The following is a 19,835-nucleotide window of genomic DNA, read 5'->3' on the forward strand; positions in this document are numbered from 1 at the left end:
CATCTTGCCACTGGACCCAGATGCCTTTGGAGAGGAAAGTGGGGAAGGTGACCTTGCATAGCCCTCCCTCACATAAGTCCGATTCACCGACACGTCATGGCATCATTTCCCTGATGCCACGTCCTTTCAAGAACCAAAGGACAAGTAATAGCCACCACAAAAAAGAGCTGCTATGAATATTTTTGTATACATTGGTCCTTTGCCCCTTTTTAATGGTCTCTTTGGGATACAGACCTAGAAGTAGTGATGCTGGATCAAAGGGTATGCACAGTTTGGTTGCCCCTCTGCTCTCCAGAATGTTTGGAGCGGTTCACAACTGCATCAATAATACATTAGTATTTCAATTTTCCCACATCTTCTCCAACATTTATCATTTTTCTTTTCTGTCACATTAGCCAATCTGATAGATGTGAGTTGGTACCAAAAAATTGTTTTAACTTGCATTTCCCTAATCTAATCTAATCAATAGTGATTTAGAGCTTTTTTATACATGACTATAGATGACTTTAATTTCTTCGTCTGAAAGCTGCCTGTTCATATCCTTTTCCTATTTATTATAATACAATGACTTGTATTCTTATACATTTGCCTCAGCCATTTATATTTTAGAAATGGACACATCATTTCTTATAGCACCACAGGATTCCATCACAATCATATACCACAACTTTTTTAGCTATTCTCCAGTTGATGAGCATCTCTGCAATTTCCAGTTTGTTGCTACTACAAAGAGAGCTGCTATAACCATCTTAGAACACATAGTTCTTTTCCTTTTCTCTTAATCATTTTTGGAAATAGACCTAGAATTATACAATTATAAGGGGCTTCAGAGACTACCCAATTCTGTCAGGTCTAAAAAGAATCCTTTCTATCACAAATCATGATAAAGAATAGTCATCCAATCACTGCTTATTAACTTCCAAAGAGGCTGAACCCAGGTATCTCAGTGAAGTTTGTCCTATTTCTTGCCAAATATAATTATCAGGAGAGGTAACTGGTGTTGGAAGTGAGGCTTCCTTGCCAGAATTCTCTTGGTCAGATTCCATTTTGGGACAAAATAAGGCACTCATAAATCATTGGAGATCTGACAAAGGAGGTTTACTTTGTCTTAACATAGCAAAGACATGCACTAAAAATACAGTGGGATTTAGTGTCAGCTTTGGTAAACTTGGCTTCCCTCAGTTTCTTAGGAAAGTCCTCCTGATTGGCAAGTCTAAAAAGTATGGTTACCCACATGGTCTTAGACAGTGGTCTCAAACTCAAATAGAAATAGATCCTTGAAGCCCACATATTGACTTAGAAAACCACAAATTAACATGACTTAGGGTGTAGTGTATTTTTGTTTGTTTTGTTAAACATTTCCCAATTACATTTCCTTCTGGTTTGGACTTCATTGGGAGTTTTAGGGCAGCCAATTTGACACCTCTAATCTAAGGTACCTATTGAATCTGAGAACCCTAGACTTTCTGTGGTCGGGACTTTTTAATACCCCTAGATGATCAGGATATTGTGTTAGGGAAGCCAAAGTAAATTAAGTCTCAGGGGCATCTTTGCTCAGGATCCACCTCATGCTGTCTGAGGAAGACAGGGAAGAAAAACTACACTAGGAGAATTCCAGCCATATCACAATGGACATAGTGAACAGAGAGCTCGTCTCACAGTCAAGAAGGCTTGGGTTTAAATCTGGCTTTTAATATATACTGAGTCATTAATGTCTCATAGATCCAACAACTCTCAAAGACTTAAATTGCAGAATAGTAGCAAGTCTAAATCAATTCAGGGAATATTTTTAGGGAGAATTTCTCATACCAATGAATTATAGATCCAGTTTGAATGTGCATGAGCATGCATACATGAATGTTTTATTCTAATCATTCTATTAATAAACATTTATTAAGCATCTATATGGCAGGTTTTATTCTAGTTATTAGGGGTATAAATACAAGGAATAAAACAATCCCAATTTTCCATCTCTCAAAGCTTCAATTTCTTTATTAGTTTATTATCTACGTGACATAATAATACCCACACCACCTACCTTACAAAATTGTTTTTAGGAAAAGTGCTTGTAAATAGCTTTACACACATGAACTCTTATTACTTCTCCTGTATTGAATTATTGAGCTAGTAAGTGTCCCGATCAGTTCTTATAAATATGCAATTTTGCCTCTTTATCCTGTGGTTAATAAAATTGTAAAGGAAATCAGATGGGAGCTGAGTGGCAATTTTACAGTATCTAAGTGTTATCTTTCCAGTTTTTCTGTGTCTTGGATAATAGCTTTTACATTAGAAGCTTGCCTCATATATAGAGGTAAGCTCTGTTTAGCTAGAGAAAAGATGAGGAACTTGGATCTTCTCCAGGATTTAGGGATGAGGAGGAAAATAGAAAGGAGCCCATTCTCTAAAAGCATACCTTGCTCAGTAGTACATTCCTAGGGGAAGGGATCAATAGTTGTTTTTGAGACTTCTTAGAGACATGAATGTCTCTGCTTGTGAACCTGCTTGTGAAAGTAAATTCGGAAATAATTGGTAATTAGAGCATCTTTCCAGTTCTAGTAGGGTGCATTTTTCTGGGAACAGTCAGACCCTGATATTTGGAAAGCCATGAAGGGAGTAAGCATTTATATAGGACTTAATTTATATATTAATTTATCATTTTATGGGACTTATATATGTTCATTTAACATATTTAATGTATTATTATATATGCTTATGTAATTTATATGGGACTTAACTTTGTGCTTTTGCAAATATTCATGAGCTCCTCCCAACAACCTTGCAAGGTGGGTGCTATTATTTGTTTCCATTTTATAGTTGAGGAAACTCAGGCAAACAGAAGTGAAATGTCTTGCCCAGTCTCACAATTGGTGTCTGAGGTCAGTTTTGAATTCCCATCTTCCTGATCCCAGGTTAGGTACTCTAGGTGCCTCCAGCTCCCTCATATGAGCTTTTCTATTCCCGAATGTGTCTCAGGGTCTTACTTATCCTATTGTAGAAAGTTTAAAAAGAAAAGGATGGAATGTAATTTTCTGAGCAGCTTCTGAGACCCTAGGTCTGGGTTAGCTTCTGAACCTGTAAATGGAGATAGCTAAGCTACAAACGCAGGACTAAAACTTGTGTGCTTGTACAAGGCATTTGTTCAGTCTACAGAAATTATATTTGTTACAGCTCATAAGTTTGCTCCTCAAAGCAAGTGTTTATACCTCAAGTAAGGGCTAGTATTCTAGAATAGGGTGTCTTAAACTTCTTCAACTCACAATTCCTTTTTGTTCAAGAATTTTTACATGACCCAGTTATATAGGTACATAAAATAGGCATATACATCAAACATTTGCTGATAAAAAATTATAATTTTATTACCCCCACATTCAGTTATGAGATCCCATAGAGGTCACATAGTTTAAGAAGCTGTGCTCTAGAAAACAGATTTCAAGATACCTTTTATTGTTACTACCTTCTCTCTGGAATTGCCTTCCCTTTACATCAGATATATCCTGCATTACATGATGATCAACATATGGTCTTCCATATTAGAAAGTAAACTCCTTGAGAACAGGGATTGTATTTTTGTATCCCTACTATTTATCCCTATTTAATACAGTGTCTGACACATAATAAATGCTTAATAAAGGCTTCTTAATTAACAGATATGTATTCATTGTACTTGCTCAGGAACTGGACACCTATCTAGCTTTTCTGACACAAGTTATATTCTTATATTTCCAAAAAGGGACATGAGCTATTGAGAGTGATGAGACAGAGTGATGAGACAGATGTCCATAAGATTTGATTGAGTTTATTTAAATCCACAGCTTTTGTTATGGACTATAGTTTTCATTTATTTCTGCAATGCTCTGTAGTCATTTTTATTAAGCTTATTGACTTGTAGAATGTTAGGTCCCTTCCAGATTTAACTTCTTCTGGTCCTCTCATTTTAGATGAAGAAACTGAATCCCTGAGAGGTAAAGCAACTTGCCTTAGCTCATACTGCCAGGATCTCAGATTTCAGATTTGGAGTTCTTTTCACTCTATGATGTGTTGTTTCCCTCTGTATTTGGACGTGATGAAAATGTGTCAGCCATCATTCACCTACTGTGCTAATGGACAACTGGTTTCAGTACAACAAGGATTCAAAGGTTAAATAATTCAGATTTGACTTTTGAGAGGAGAGAAAAGAAAAGGTTATTAGGCTGTTAATTTACTAAGAATAAAGACACAAACAAAAGAGGAAATAATATCAGAATAATTCAATTGATCTTCTTTTCTCCCTTCCTCCATACCTTTTTTGCTCTTTCCTTCCTTCCTTCCTTCCTTCCTTCCTTCCTTCCTTCCTTCCTTCCTTCCTTCCTTCCTTCCTTTCTTCCTTCCTTCCCTCCTACCTTCCTGCTTTCCTTTTTTCCTCCTTTCTTTTTCTCTTCCCTTTCTCTTTTTCTTGCTTTCTCTATCCCTTCCATATTCCATTCTTCCTTTTCTTCCTTTCTTCTTCTTCCTCACCCTTTCCCCTTTTTTTCTCTTCCCCTAATGGCTAGGGAATACATGTTTCCCTGCAGATCCTGAAGATATGGCAGCATCTTGGGTCCTTTATAGAATGATGATCAGTGCTATAATTTGGGAACAGAAGTCCACTGAGAATTAGTCTAGTAATGGATAGTCAATTTGGGCAATTCCCAAATGAGTTTTTGGTGTCATTTTGGAGCCCCTGACTATTAGTGGCTTCATCAGCTTGTACTCACAGGGTGCTATTTCTGTAACCAACATCTGCCTGATTGTAGAAGAACAACACTCTCATTAATCACTACACCCACAAAATCAGCTCGTGCCATGCAAGCCTATGTGATTTATCAGGATCATTTTTCTATGGGACCCTATAAGAAGAAGTGAAACCCACCCTCAATGTAAATGATGCATCTGGAAAAGTGAATCCTCAACATCTGGGATGAATATACACGTGTGTGTGTGTGTGTTTGTGTGTGTGTATTTGTGTGTGTTTGTGTGTGAGACAGAGTAAGAGACAGAGAGATACAGACACAGAGACAAAGAGAGAGAGAGAGAGAGAGAGAGAGAGAGAGAATGAAGAGAGACAGAGACAGAGAAATACAGACACAGAAACAAGGAGAGAGAGAGAGAGAGAGAGAGAGAGGAAGAAGGAGGAGAGGAAGAAGAGAGAGGGAAAGAGGGAACAACAGAGATAGAGAGACAGAGAAAGAAAGAGAGAGAGACAGACACAGAGAGACAGACAGATACATATAGACACAGACACACACACACAGAGAAAGAAAGAGAGAGAAAGAGACACACAGAGAGAAACAGAGAGAGAGAGAGAGAGAGAGAGAGAGAGAGAGAAGCAACTTAGACAAAGATACAAGGCCAACCATTTTCCAGCTGCTCTAAGGAATTTAGCTTAGTTCTGGGTTTTCATAAAAGAAATGGCAAGAGACAAGAGTAAAATGATTTCCTGGATTGTTAGCCAGGAAGACCTGTTTCATATTACACAGAGATAAGCCAGTTAGCCATGGGTTCCCTAAGATATCGTTTTCTAAACAGTCAGAGTTAATGAACTAACATGGCGAGTTCAGATTGTAAACAGGACATATCCCCAAAAATGTTTTGCCAAGGGGTTTATCAGCTGCCTGTGAGCCAGTGAGTTTTATCCTCTTTAAAATTAGGTGTTGGGGAGTTTCTTCTAGTGAAATCCCAGTCTGATAGTTTATCACAGCGTGAAGTGACCTTGGGCTCTTGAAGTGGAACACAAACTCTAGCCAGATCTGTCAGGCTAAAAAAAAGCCTTTGGGTACCTGAGGCAGCCTGACAATGAAGCTCTTGTTGTATGTTGTTGAACAACCAACACTTGAGGGTTGGCCAAAAGCAGATCAATCATTTTGCTTACAGCCATTCATTAAGCAATGTACATGGTGAGTCTTCTTGAATTCAAATCCAGCCTCAGATTCTTTCTAAAATACAATCTTTAATATTGTTTGCTTCAGAATCTTTGCTAAGAAAATCCATGGCACATAGTAGGCACTTGATATATTATCCAATTTGAGTCTCACATCAGTGTTAAGGGATAAACACTACAGATATTACTATCTCCATTTTATAGATGACAAAACTAATATTCAATGAGGTTAAGTGGCCACACAGGATCACACAGTGTTCAACATAGAACTCAAATACCAGGGCTTTTGTGGCACCCTATCTATCCCTATAATGTGTTGTTTCTCATGTCCTATATGGAAAACCAGAGGCAGAGAGGAAAATGTGTTTTATTTTCCTACCACATACAGGAATTCACTCATAAAGATGTTATAGCCTCCACATGCCTTTGTTTCCCACAAGAATATCACAAAATGAAACCTGGGAACATAAGCAAAACCAGACACTTCTCACACTGCTCTGCCTGAACTTGAGGATCAGATTTTAGGCTCCTCTGGGTCACCGGTGTCCCTCTGAACTTCATGACGAATGACTTCATCCTTTTGTCCTGATATGGAGACTGATGCTATGGAGAAGCTATTCTGCTATTATGAACTTGATGGTAGGGAAGGCAATTATCTCCCCAGTGTGATTTGAGGAAAAGCAGAACTTTACAGGCTGAGTGAGCACGTTGGCTGAAAAAAGCATCAAACCAGTGAAATGCAACAGTTGGAAAGTTCTGACTAGCAAGCATGCGTCCATGAGGACAAAAGTATATGTTTATATGAATACCAGTCTTTGAAAATGGGCATTTCACACTGCCTAAAAACCTCAGAAATGAAATGAGTTGCTATTCCTCAGCTGTGATTACCCTAAAACAAGGTTTTCTATGTTCTAACATCATTATGCAAGAGAGTTAAAGGTTTTTCTTTTTATTGTAATCTTGAGACTAGAGTCTCATACTTCTGTCTCATCTCCTATCAGAGGTTCTCAACAATTATATTATGTATATTAGTTCAATGTGAGCTAAGATAATTCCTCTCTCTCTCTCTCTCTCTCTCTCTCTCTCTGTCTGTCTTCTTGTCACTCTTTCTGTCTGTCTCTCTGACTCTCTCTCTGTCTCTTTGTTTCTCTGTCTCTGTCTCTCTCCCTTTCTCCCTCCCCATATCTATCTTAATCTCTATCTCTATTTCTCTTTATTTTTCAAATGTAGATCTGTGTTTTTAGGGCAGAGATCACTGGATAATAAAATTTCTTTATCATTATATAAATATATATAGGCACCTCTCTGTACAATTTAGTCATAGAGAGTTACCTGGGACATTCAGTTAAATGATTTGCTCAGGGCCACACAGTAACATATACATATCTTGATATTTATATTTGTCTATCTATCTATCTGTCTATCTGTCTATCTATCCATCAAAGACTTTGAACCAGGATATTTCTGACTTGGAGGTCAGCTCACTATCCATTAGGATAGCTGTTAAATTGTAGAAATGTATTAATAATTGGATATTCAGTTTAGACATAGATTTAAACTTGGAAAAGTTAATTCAAACATCTGGAATTTTAGTTATAATCTGGATCACTTCCATACTAGGCCTTTTCCTCTTATCCCTAGTCCTAGGTGACACTGTTTTTTTCTGGCTGAACTCTAGGTTTAATCTTCTGAATTCAATTCGAAATTTATAGTTGAACTAGGTGTCTCTTAATCCTTGTAGTTATATAGCCAGAACCTGCTGAATTTTTATTAGGCCCACAACCCATATCAGTTACAGAAACTGTTATTCTCTTCTTCTCTTGATTTAGATCTCTCCTTCCCTCCTTCTCTCTGTCTCTCTCTGTGTTTTTTTTCTCTCTCTCTCTGTCCTTTTCTTAACTCCAGATGTTTTTTTCTTCACTATTATTAGCCCTATCCTAATAACACTTGATCCAAGTTTAAATTTTCTGATCTTCAACCTTCTTAGTGCCTGTCTGTTATTCTTTTATGTTATAATGATCCTGCCAATCAATTTTTAAACTATTAGAAACCTAGCAATTACAAATTCATAGTTCCAAATAGAGAGAAAGAGAAAATTTTTGGCCTAAAGCCAGAAAGACACTTGGTCAAACTCTCTCTCTTAATACGTATTGGTTGTGTAACCTTAGATAAGTAATTTAACTTTCCAGTACCCTAACCCAACTATAATCTCTAAGACTATGAATTGAAAGAAAGGTACTAATCAGCATTGATAGAGATTATTTCTCATCTTAGTGTTCTTTATAATGAAATCACAATTCCAATCCTTATCATGTATTTATATATGGCACCATGACTTTTGCTTTTAGTAGAAAATTGACATATTTATTATGAAGATATCGGTGATGAGTGGTTTTATTGATCACTGAAGTCTATATGTGCTGCTGGAAAATTGGAACATTATAGTTTGATGGCTAATGATTTTGTTGTTATTTAGTCATTCTGTCATGTCTGACTTGTCCTTACCCCATGGACTTATGTTCTTGAGGGCTTCTTAACAATGGTACTACAATGATTTGCTATTTCTCACTGAAGGAGATTGCTAATCCATAGGCAAACAGAAATCAAGTGGCTTACCAAAGGTCACACAGCTAGGCATTTCTGAAGCTGGATTTGAACTCAGGTCTTTTTGAGTTCAAGTCTAGCAAATGATCCACTGAGCCACCTAACTACCTCAAATCAAATTTGTAACAAATACTGATGATCACTGATACCAAATCACTGATAAGTTTTTATAAATTAATTTATTTTCTTTTTTTAATAAAGCTTTTGATTTTCAAAATGTATGCATGGATAATTTGACAATATTGACCCTTGCATAGTCTTATGTTTCAGATTTTCTCCTTCTTCCCTCCACTCTCTGCCCTAGATGGCAAGCAATTCAATATATGTTAAACATGTTAAAATATATGTTAAATCCAATATAAATAAATGTATTTATACAATTCTCTTGCTGCACAAGAGAAATCAGATTAAAAAAAAGAAAGTAAATGAGTAAGAAAGCAAAATGTAAGCGAACAACAACAAAAAGAACAAGAATGTTATGTTGTGATCCACATTCAGTTCCCATATTCTTCTCTCTGCGTGTAGATGGCTCTCTTCATCACAAGATCACTGGCACTGGCAACAATCATCTCAATGTTGGAAAGAATAACGTTCATCAGAATTGATCGTCATATAATATTGATATTGCTGTGGTTAATCTCCTGGTTCTGCTCTCTTCACTCAGCATTAGTTCATGTAAGTCTCTCCAGGCCTCTCTAAAATCATCCTCCTGATCATTAGAACAATAATATTCCATAACATTCACATACCATAACTTATTCAGCCATTCTCCAATTGATGGGCATTCACTCAGTTTTCAGTTTTTTGCCACTATAAAAAGGGCTGCCACAAACATTTTTGGACATGTTGGTCTCTTTCCCTCCCTTAAGATCTCTTTAGGATATAATCCCAATAGAGACATTGATGGGTCAAAGGGTTTGCACAATTTGATAACTTTTTGAACATAGTTCCAAATTTCTCTCCAGAATGGCTGGATCTGTTCACAGTTCCAACAACAATGTATCAGTATCCCAGTTTTCCCACATCCCCTCTAATATTTTTCCTTATCTTTTCCTGTCATCTTAGCCTATTTAAGAGGTGTGCACTGGTATCTCAGAGTTTTCTTAAGTTGCATTTCTCTGATCAACAGTGATTTGGAGCACCTTTTCATATGGTTAGAAATAGTTTTAACTTCTTCATTGGAGAATTGTCTGTTCATATTCTTTGAGCATTTATCAATTGAAGAATGGCTTGGATTTGTATAAATTTGAATCAATTCTCTACATATTAAAGAAATGAGGCCTTTATTAAAACCCTTAAGTGTAAAAATGATTTCCCAATTTATTGCCTCCCTTCTGATATGGTTCACATTAGTTTTGTTTGTACAAAAAACTTTTTAACTTAATATAATAAAAATTATCTATCTGATGTTCAATTATGAGTTTCAGTTCTTCTTTGGACACAAATTCCTTCCTTCTCCAAAGATCTGAGAGGTAAATAAATTATCCTATGTTCTTCTAATTTGCTTATAATATCATTTTTCTGTCTAACCCATGAATCCATTTAGAGCTTATCTTGGTATATGGTGTTAAGATGTGGGTCAAGCCCTAATTTCTTCCACACTAGCTTCCAATTTTCCTAGCAGTTTTTGTCAAATAGTGAGTTCTTATCCCAAAAGGTGGGGTCTTTGGGTTTGTCAAACATTAGATTGCTATAGTTATTAATTGTTTTGTCCTGTGAATCTAATCTATTCCACTGATCAATTATTCTATTTCTTAGCCAGTACTAAATGGTTTTGAAGACTGCTGCTTTATAATATAGTTTTAGATATGGCACAACTAGGCCACTTTCATTAGCAATTTTTTTTTATTAATTCCCCTGAAATTCTTGACCTTTTGTTCTTCCAGATGAACTTTATTACTATTTTTTTCTGGATCTATAACTTCTTGGGAGTTTGATTGATATGGCACTAAAATAAGTAGATTAATTTAGGTATTATTGTCATTTTTATTATATTAGCTTGGCCTACCCATAAATATTTGATATTTTTCTAACTGATTAGGTCTGACTTTATTTCTGTGGAAAGTGTTTTATAGTTGTGTTCTTATAGTTCCTGACTTTCCCTTGGCAGTTAGATTCCCAAATATTTTATCCTATTGACAGCTATTTTGAATGGAATTTCTTTTTGTATCTTTTGATGATGTACTTTGTTGATAATATATAAAAATGCTGATTTATGTGGATTTATTTTGTATCCTGCAACTTTGTTAAAGTTGTGAATTGTTTCTAGTAGTTTTTTAGTTGATTCTCTAGTGTTCTTTAAGTATATCATCATATCATGCACAGAGTGATAATTTGGTTTTCTTATGACCTACTCTAATTCCTTTAATTTCTTTTTCTTCTCTTATTGCCAAAGCTAACATTTCTAATAGAATATTGAATAGTAATGGTGATAGTGGACTTCCTTGTTTCACTTCTGAGCTTATTGGGATTGTTTTACTCCTGATCTTATTGGGAATGGTTCTACTTTGTCCCCATTACATATGATACTTGTTGATGGTTTTAAATAGAGGCTACTGATCATTTTAAGGGAAAGTCTATTTATTCCTGTACTCTCTAGTGATTTTAATAAGAATGGGTGTTGGATTTTATCAAATGCTTTTTTCTGTATTTATTGAGATAATCATATGATTTTTGTTAGTTTTGTTATTGATATAATTGATTATGCTGATAGTTTTCCTAATATTGAACCAGTCCTGCATTTCTGGTATAAATCCTACTTGGTCATAGTCTATTTTCCTGGGGATGACTTTCTATAATCTCTTTGCTAATATTTTATTTAAGATTTTTGCATCAATATTCATTAGGGAAATTGGTCTATAATTTTCTTTCTCTGTTTTTACTCTACTTGGTTTAGCTATCAGCATCATATCTGTGTCATAAAAGAAATTTGGTAGGACTTCTTCCTTATTTTTTCTAATAGTTTATGTAGTATTGGAATTAATTGTTCTTTGAGTGTTTGGTAGAATTCATATGTAAATTAATGTGGCTGTGGGGATTTTTTCTTAGGGAGTTGATTAATAGCTTATTCTATTTCTTTTTATAAAATGGGACTATTTAAATAATTTATTTCCTCTTCTGTTAACCTGGACAATCTATATTTTTGTAAGTATTCATCTATTTCACTTGGATTATCACATTTATTAGCATACACTTGGGCAAAATAGTTTCTAAATAATGTCCTAATTTCTTTTTCTTCTTCATTAGTGGAGAGCTCACTCTTTTCATTTTTGATACTAACAATTTGATTTTCTTCTTTTCTTTCCCAATCAAATTAACTAAAGGTTTATCTATTTTGTTGTTTTTTTCATAAAATCAACTCTTAGTTGTATTTATTAATTCAATAATTTTCTTATTTTCAATTCTATTAATCTTCCCCTTTATTTTCAGAATTTCAAATTTGGTATTTAATTGAAGGATTTTAATTTGTTCTTTTTCTGGCTTTTTTTAGTTGTAAGCCCAATTCATTGATCTTCTCTTTCTCTGTTTTATGCAAGTAAGTATCTAGAGATATAAAATTTCCCCTTATAACCTCTTTGGCTGCATCTCACAAATTTTGGTTTGTTGTCTCATTATTGTCATTATCTTGCATGAAATTTTTGATTGTGTCTATGATTTGCTGTTTCATCCATTCGTTCTTTAGGATTAGATTATTTAATTTCCAATTAATTTTTGTTCTATTTTTTTATGGCTGTATATTGCATATGATTTTTATTGCATCATGATCTGAAAAAAAATGCATTTACTATTTTTGCCTTTCTACATTTGATTTTGAGGTTTTTGTGTTCTAAAACATGGTTAATTTTTATATAATTCCATGAGACACTGAGAAAAAAGTAAACTCTTTTCTGTCTCCAATTTTCTCCAAAGATTTATCACACCTAACTTTTCTAACATTTTGTTTATCTATTTAACGTCTTTCTTATTCATTTTGTGGTTTGAATTTATCTAGTTCTGAGAGAGCAAGATTGAGATCTCCCACTAGTATAGTTTTGCTATTTCTTTTTGCATCTCTCTTAACTTCTCCTTTAGAAATTTAGATGCTATACCACTTGGTGCATATATGTTTAGTATTGATATTGCTTTATTATCTATGGTACTCTTTAGTAAAATATCGTTTCCTTCCTTATCCCTTTTAATTAGATCCACATTCACAGTTAAAACAACTAATTCTGTATTTACTGCCATCTTATTTACCTTAAGTTATGCTTTTCTCTTTCCTTTCCCCTTTCCCTCCTCCCCAGTATTTTGCTTTTGATGACCACCTCCCTCAAATAGTCCTAATCCTTTAGAGACCCTCCCCGCTTTTTACACCTTTCCCCTAATCCTTCTGTTTTCCATTCTATTTATTAGTTTTTTTCTTTTTCTTCCCCCTTTCTCTTCCACTTCCCTATAAAAGGAGATAAGTTTCTCTGTACAACCAAATATGTCTGATATTCTCTCTTAGAGCCAAATCTAATGAGAGTTAAGATTCACATAATGCTCACCCCCCTCCCTTTTTTCCCTCAGTTATAATAGGTTTTCTTTGCCTCTTTATGAGGCAAATTTTTCCCTTATTTTACCTCCTTTTTTCTTGTTTTCCAATATGATTCCCTTTCCACCTCTAGTTTCTTTTTCATATTATCATAATAAAATCAAATTATACCCACATTCTCTAAGTATACTTATAAGAGAAATATAGTTTACAAGAGTTCTCTCCTTTTTACCTTTTTGCACTTCTTTTGGGTTTTGTGTTTGGAGATCAAATTTTTTGTTCAGTTCTGGTCTTTTCCTTACAAATAGATGAAATTCACCTATATTATTGAATATCCATCTTCTTTCCTGAAAGATAATGCTCATTTTAGCTGGATAGCTTATTCTTGGCTGTAATCCAAGTTCCTTTGCCTTTCAGAATATCAGATTTCAGGCCCTTTTGGTCCTTTAAGGTGGAAGCTACTAGGTCCTGAGTAATCCTAATTTTGTGGCTCCTCAGCATTTAAATTGTTTCTTTCTGGCTGCTTGCAATATCTTTTCCTTGGTGGGATAGTTCTGAAATTTAGCCATGATATTCCTTGGGAATTTAATTTTCAGGAGGTGATCAGTGAATTATTTCAATGGCTATTTTACCTTCTGATTCTAAAATATCAAGGTAGTTTTCTTTTATGATTTCCTGTAAAATAATGTCTAGGTTCTTTTGTTCATCATGGCTTTTAGGAAGTTTAATAATCCTTAGATTGTCTCTCTTAGATCTATTTTCCAGGTCAGTTGTTTTTCCTAGGAAATATTTCATATTTTCTTCTATTTTTTCATTTTTTTGGTTTGGTTTGACTGATTCTTGAAGCCTTATTGAATCATTCACTTCCATTTGCTCAGTTATAATTTTTAGTATATTTTTTTCTTCAGTTACCTTTTTTAGTTCTTTTTGTAATTGATCAATTCAATTTTTTTTGTTCATTAAATTCTTTTCCCATTTCACAAATTTTATTTTTCAGTGAATTGGTGTCTTTTTCATATCTTTTGAATTATATGCTTTTTTCCATTACTTCTTGCAATGATTTCATTTCATTTCCCCATATTTCTATTAACTCTCTTTTAAGATCCTTTATGCAATCTTCCAAGAAAGTCTTGTGAAATGGGGACCAACTTATATCTCTCTTTGGGGTTTCATCTGGAGTTGCTTTGCCTTTAGGAACCTCTGGACTTGAGATCTGTTCTTACTCTCCATAAAAGCTGTTTAGGTGAGAGTTCTTTTTGGTTTTTTATTCATTTTTTTTAAGGCTTGAGGTCTGTTCAATGCAAAGGAGTGACAGCTATTTTAGTTTGCCCTGGGGCAGTACTGTTAATTGACTTCCTGAGTTGTGGCCAGGTCTCCTATTTTTCCAGGGCTCACTGGTTTACAATTTGCCTTTTGCAGCAAATCTGCCAAACCACTTGCTTGCAACCAGGACAGAGTGGCCTAAGAGGCTCACAGAAGATTCCCAGGTGTGTTGAACATACAATGCTCTGACTCCCTGCCCCAGCTTCTTGCCCTGTCTCCTTGTGCTGTGGTCTGGGTTCAGCAGACTGTCCCTCTCCCATTTGAAACAGACCTATTCTGAAGTTCTTCCAAGAGATCTTCTTCTAGAAATGTGTTGTACTCCAAATATTTGTGGTTCTTTGACTCCAAAACCAGTTCAGAGGCGTAATCTGCTGTTGATTTGAGAGAAGATCAGAGGAGGTCACAGAAAGTCTTATCTGCTCTCTGCCATCTTGGTTCCATCCTGGATTCTAAATTAGCTTATTTTCAAAACAGTTAAATTCTCATTGGAAATAAAAGATGAGAAAATTGTGGGTGAGTAGCCCACATCAAAAAGGTTCTAGGCTCTGTGAACAAAGCCGAATCACAGCAGCACAAAGGAAACATGAGATGCACAAATCTAGACACACTGTCACCTCAAATGTTCAAATGGACCATTTGTGCCCAGCCTGTGATAGCACTTCTGAGCCAATGTTGAATTGATCAACTATAGTCAAACCCAATGAGCCTTGATCCCAACATTATAATTTCATTGGTATTTTTCAAGTATAAAGGTCAACCAACACCAACAATACATCCACCACCACCAATAATTGTAATGTTGTATGTATCTGTTCCAACTACTATTGTTCATGAACCCCTATGGGTGTATTTGCATGAACAATTAACTAGCAGACTCATTTAACTCTTGGTAAAGGTATTTACTAAAACAGTGTAGAATAAACATTAACTAATAAAAAAAAATCTTCCTATAATCCTGAAACTCACTTTCTCAAAAATGTATACAATATTCATAGAAAGAATAGCCTCGAATTTAGAATACTCTGATAGCACAATTAGGAACAAAAGTAACTCACAAATCCACTTAGGAACATAACATGGAAATCCTATCTCTCTTCATAGAGTATTAATATAACTTTCTTTTGAGGCAACATTTCTGATGAAAGGGCCATTCAGCTGGGTTCCAGGGTCTGTTCCTTTTTTTGAATCTATAGCCAGTACTCTTTTCTGCTATTCTTGAATCTTATTTTCCTGATGCTTTTTTTCCCTCTAGTGACTATCCTTCTTTATCATATCTGTCTGAGTGTGGGTGTGTGTATGTGTTACAGGCTTGAATTAATGTGTCCAATTGGTCCATCAGTTCCAAAATATGATAAGGGGGAAGAGAGAGGAAACATTTTTATTTTTTCCCCACTAAAGTTTCCTCCACAAAGTGTTCCTAAACCTGGGCTTTATAACTGTCAAATGTCTTCTATATATATACATACACACATTCATACCTATATTTAATATGTGAGCACTTAAAAATTTGTGTTAATTCTTTTGTGCTACATAAGAAAAATTTAATCAAAACAAGATATCAAAAAATGGAATGGATTCTTGGAAAGTACTGCATTTCCCTTATTAATAGAGTTCTTCTAGAAAAACCTTCATGTTTCTTTGTTGGATTGAGCCAGAAAGAAATCTTATTCTGTACAATTGGGGCTAGATGATTGCTTAAGTTTTTCAGTATTTCTGTGATTCTACAGAAGTTTAGGTTTAAGAATAAGAATATTTTCATTTTTTTTCAGCCTCTGACTAATAAAATTTCAGTTAAGTATTATGAAAACTAAATTTAAAAAAAATGGGCAAGAGGGATGATGTTAGGTGGAGGGAAGCAAGAAAATAAGCTTAAAAGAAATTTCTTAAGTAGAAAAAAAAATCTATGATTTATCATTTATTCTAAACTTGTCATCATTTGATTCTTTTAAATTTCCTGAGAATGAGGAGGGTTAGACAAAGTGATCTCTAAGGATATATTTCAATCTACTGATCTTATTATCTCTGAGGTTCCTCTCAACTACAAAATTGTATAAAATTGACTTTACAGGATATCAGCAGAGGAACATTTTACTGTTTGTAATGTTGCAATACAACGACAGAGTTTGTTTAAAATATTTTTTAAAATTCTGCATATTGTTCTTTTAATATCATATTCCTTATTTTTCTCTAACAGTATTTATTAGAATGTGACTAAATCTCCAAAAAAAAGTGTGTCAAAGCTAACCACCAAAATTATTCAGCAAGAATTTATTTAGGACTTATTATGTGGTTCTGTGTGAAGATGCATTAAGCCTGGTAATACCACAAGGTCACTTCATAGCTGTTCAAGAGAGATTAATCTAGTTTTCCACACAAGAAAAATGTAGATGATGGATAAAAGATGCCTATTTCCCAAATTGTGTCATTTAGTTGGATGGTCAGCCCATTGATTTAATTCATTAATACATATATATTGGATAATATTACATAATGAAATAGGAGATATCAAACAGACTGGCTTGCATTTGGGATACTGCCCAATACTTTTAATAGCTCCAAGTTTCTCCCTGACAAAGACGCCCTATTTTTCAACATCAATATTCTTCTAAAATTGATGAATTACAAGTGTTGTATACCATCACATTCACCACCCATTTAAAATTGTGGTTAACATGAGAATAAGAGATAGGTCAAAAGGTGCCTGGGGGTATAAGCAGGCTATGGACTATGATTATTGATGACTTGAAAGTTAGAAGTGATGTAAAAACATCAGGAAAGACAAACATAATTGAGAAATTAAATGAACCAATTATTTGGTGAAAGTCAGATGTAGGGGATGGACAAACAATATTTCACTGGGATATATAATGTATTAAAAGGCACCAAAAGAAGTCTCAATCATATCAGGTGGATAATTGATAATAATAACAATAGATAACATTTATTGAGTGTTTTAAAGTTTACAAAATACTTTACAAACATATCATTTGAATCTCATAAAAACCTTGTAAGGTAGCTATTATCAGTATTCTTATTTGACAGATAAGAAAGCTAAGTAAGTTAAGTAACTTACCCAGAACCAAAAAACTAATAGGTGTCTGAAGTAAGATAAACAGATTTTCTTGTTAAACATTCTTTTCATTTTACCATCTAGATTCTTCTTCTCTTTAGGATTTATTGAATCACATGGACAAAAATAAGGTGTGGATGGAATATAATCTGCCTCAGACAAGGAATGATGATGCTAATGATGTCACAGAAACAAGGAAGTGCTGAAGTATACAGTCATCACTGGGCTAGAGATTATATGAAGAGGAAAGTGGAAGAATATGCAACAGAAGCATATTGATTGCATGGGGATCTTATTAATCTATTTGAGCTGAGTAGGTATAAACAACAAATATTAAATAATTAAATATATTAAAATTAATTGTGATTATGTAACATAGACTTATTCTAAGGACCTTAAAATTGCAATGAAAAGTGAGGGGAAAAAAAGATGTTGAAAGTGGTTGACCTATATAGGATTAAGGCCATGACGGCCAATTTTGTGCCACTGACATTAAACAAAATAATTTTCTAGGTTTAACATATTTCTTGATTTTTTGATTTTTTTGATGGCCATAAAGAACTGGAAACATTTTAAATGCTCATAAATTGGACAACAGATAAATATTCTAGTAGTGCATGGCTATGTGCCATAAGAAACTACAAATGCCAGGAATTCAGAGAAATATGGGCAGACTTATATGAAATGATACAAAGCAAAAGAAAGCAGAACTAAGAGGACACTATACATATTGACTACAGCAATATGAATTAAAATCACTAATGCTAAAATGAAACTAAACTCAGCTTAATTGTATTAGCTAATCTTGTTCTTGTAGGAAAGAACATAAAATAAATATGCTCTTTTTCAGTCAGGTGACCACAGAATGTTGTTTATGCTATCAGAGAAGTTATTTTTGTAGGGCAGGGCTCAGTGATGGTGTGGTGGTGGTATTTTGGAGAATGAGTATGTAAAGAATAAAAGGTTCCAATAAAACTATTTTTTTAAAAGAGAAAATATTGCTCAAACAAAAAAGTTTCTTTATAGTTCTGTCTTTAAAAATTCTAGGAAAGGTAGCAATGCAGCATTCCATTTTTGTAAGATCACTAGTGCTCATTTACAGTGCCCTAGAGTGACATAAAGTTAAAGCTGTACAGTCACCTGGAAATAGAACCTTCTCTCTTCTAGCCCAATTAATGATGCTGTTAGTATAATCATGTATAAACATGAAATTTTCTTGTATTCCATCAAGAGAGGTCCAAATTTAGCCTGTTTGGTTGATATTAAGAACGATAGCATAATTCAGATTTAATTAAGGTGGCACCTGTACCTCCTCCAATATGTTAAACTTTAAGATGGCCTCAGGAAAAAACCAGAATGAGTAAATCAGCATGGGGTAAGTATAAACCTTGTACTGTATCGCTGAAAAAGCAAAATTCTGCAACTATTTGGGAATATTTTCGTTCTAGGAAAACAACCAAAGTGTTATAGATTTTTTTTATGTCAAGTCTCTAGAGGATCTTTAGTTTTATTAGCACTGTGCCTTGCATTTAATAGGTGCTTAATAAAGGTTGGTTGGGTTTAATTGAATCATGTGGGCACTTCCTCCACAGGGCACAAACCTTGACCCCTCCATGCCTCATGGTTTAATGACAGGCTATGGCCAAAATATTCACCATGTAGTGTACCACGTGGTTGCATATTTGTCCTGTTTGGTCTTCAAGAAGCCCAGTCACTGGCTTTAAACTTGAGGGTTTTCCAAATTGACAGGACTGGTTCGAGTTGGCCCTCCAATTGGCATAATCTTTTGACTTTCAGGATCATTTCAATGACATAATGACACCTTAAAACAAGAATTTGATGGTAAATAGTTTGCTCATGAAAGTAATATTATAGAGGGGGAAACAACTGACCAACTCGATTAATGATCAAAGCCAAAATTGTCATTCAAAATGTTCTCTACAGAGAATATTTCCTAGGTAATGGTGAATGAGAATCAGCTTTGTGATTATAACACTGAACTGATAGAACATAAGAATATAAGATTTAAAATCAGTGTACTGAAATTTGAATTCCAATTTGGGACAAGTAATTTAATCTCTCAAGACCTCTATAGAAAGAACTGAGGTACAATTTTCCCCTTTTCAAATTCATTCCATTCTTGGGGAGAGTAGACTAAAATTTAAGTGTTAACTATATAATCTAGTTTGATAAACTCAAAGATTCAAGTCTTTGGTGAAATAATTCACTATATGAAAAACATTTCTGAGAAATGTGAATAGCAATTTGGTAGTAACTAAGCATAGATCAACATCTCATAATGTATAGCAAAATAAGGTTAAGATGGTGATATGTTTTAGACATAAAGGGTGATACCATAAGCAAATTAGGAAGAATGGAATAGTTTTACTGGCAGATCTGTGGATAAGGGATAAGAAATATTCTAAGAT

The sequence above is a fragment of the Antechinus flavipes genome, chromosome 1, assembly GCF_016432865.1.
Source record: "Antechinus flavipes isolate AdamAnt ecotype Samford, QLD, Australia chromosome 1, AdamAnt_v2, whole genome shotgun sequence".
Classification (NCBI taxonomy): domain Eukaryota; kingdom Metazoa; phylum Chordata; class Mammalia; order Dasyuromorphia; family Dasyuridae; genus Antechinus; species Antechinus flavipes.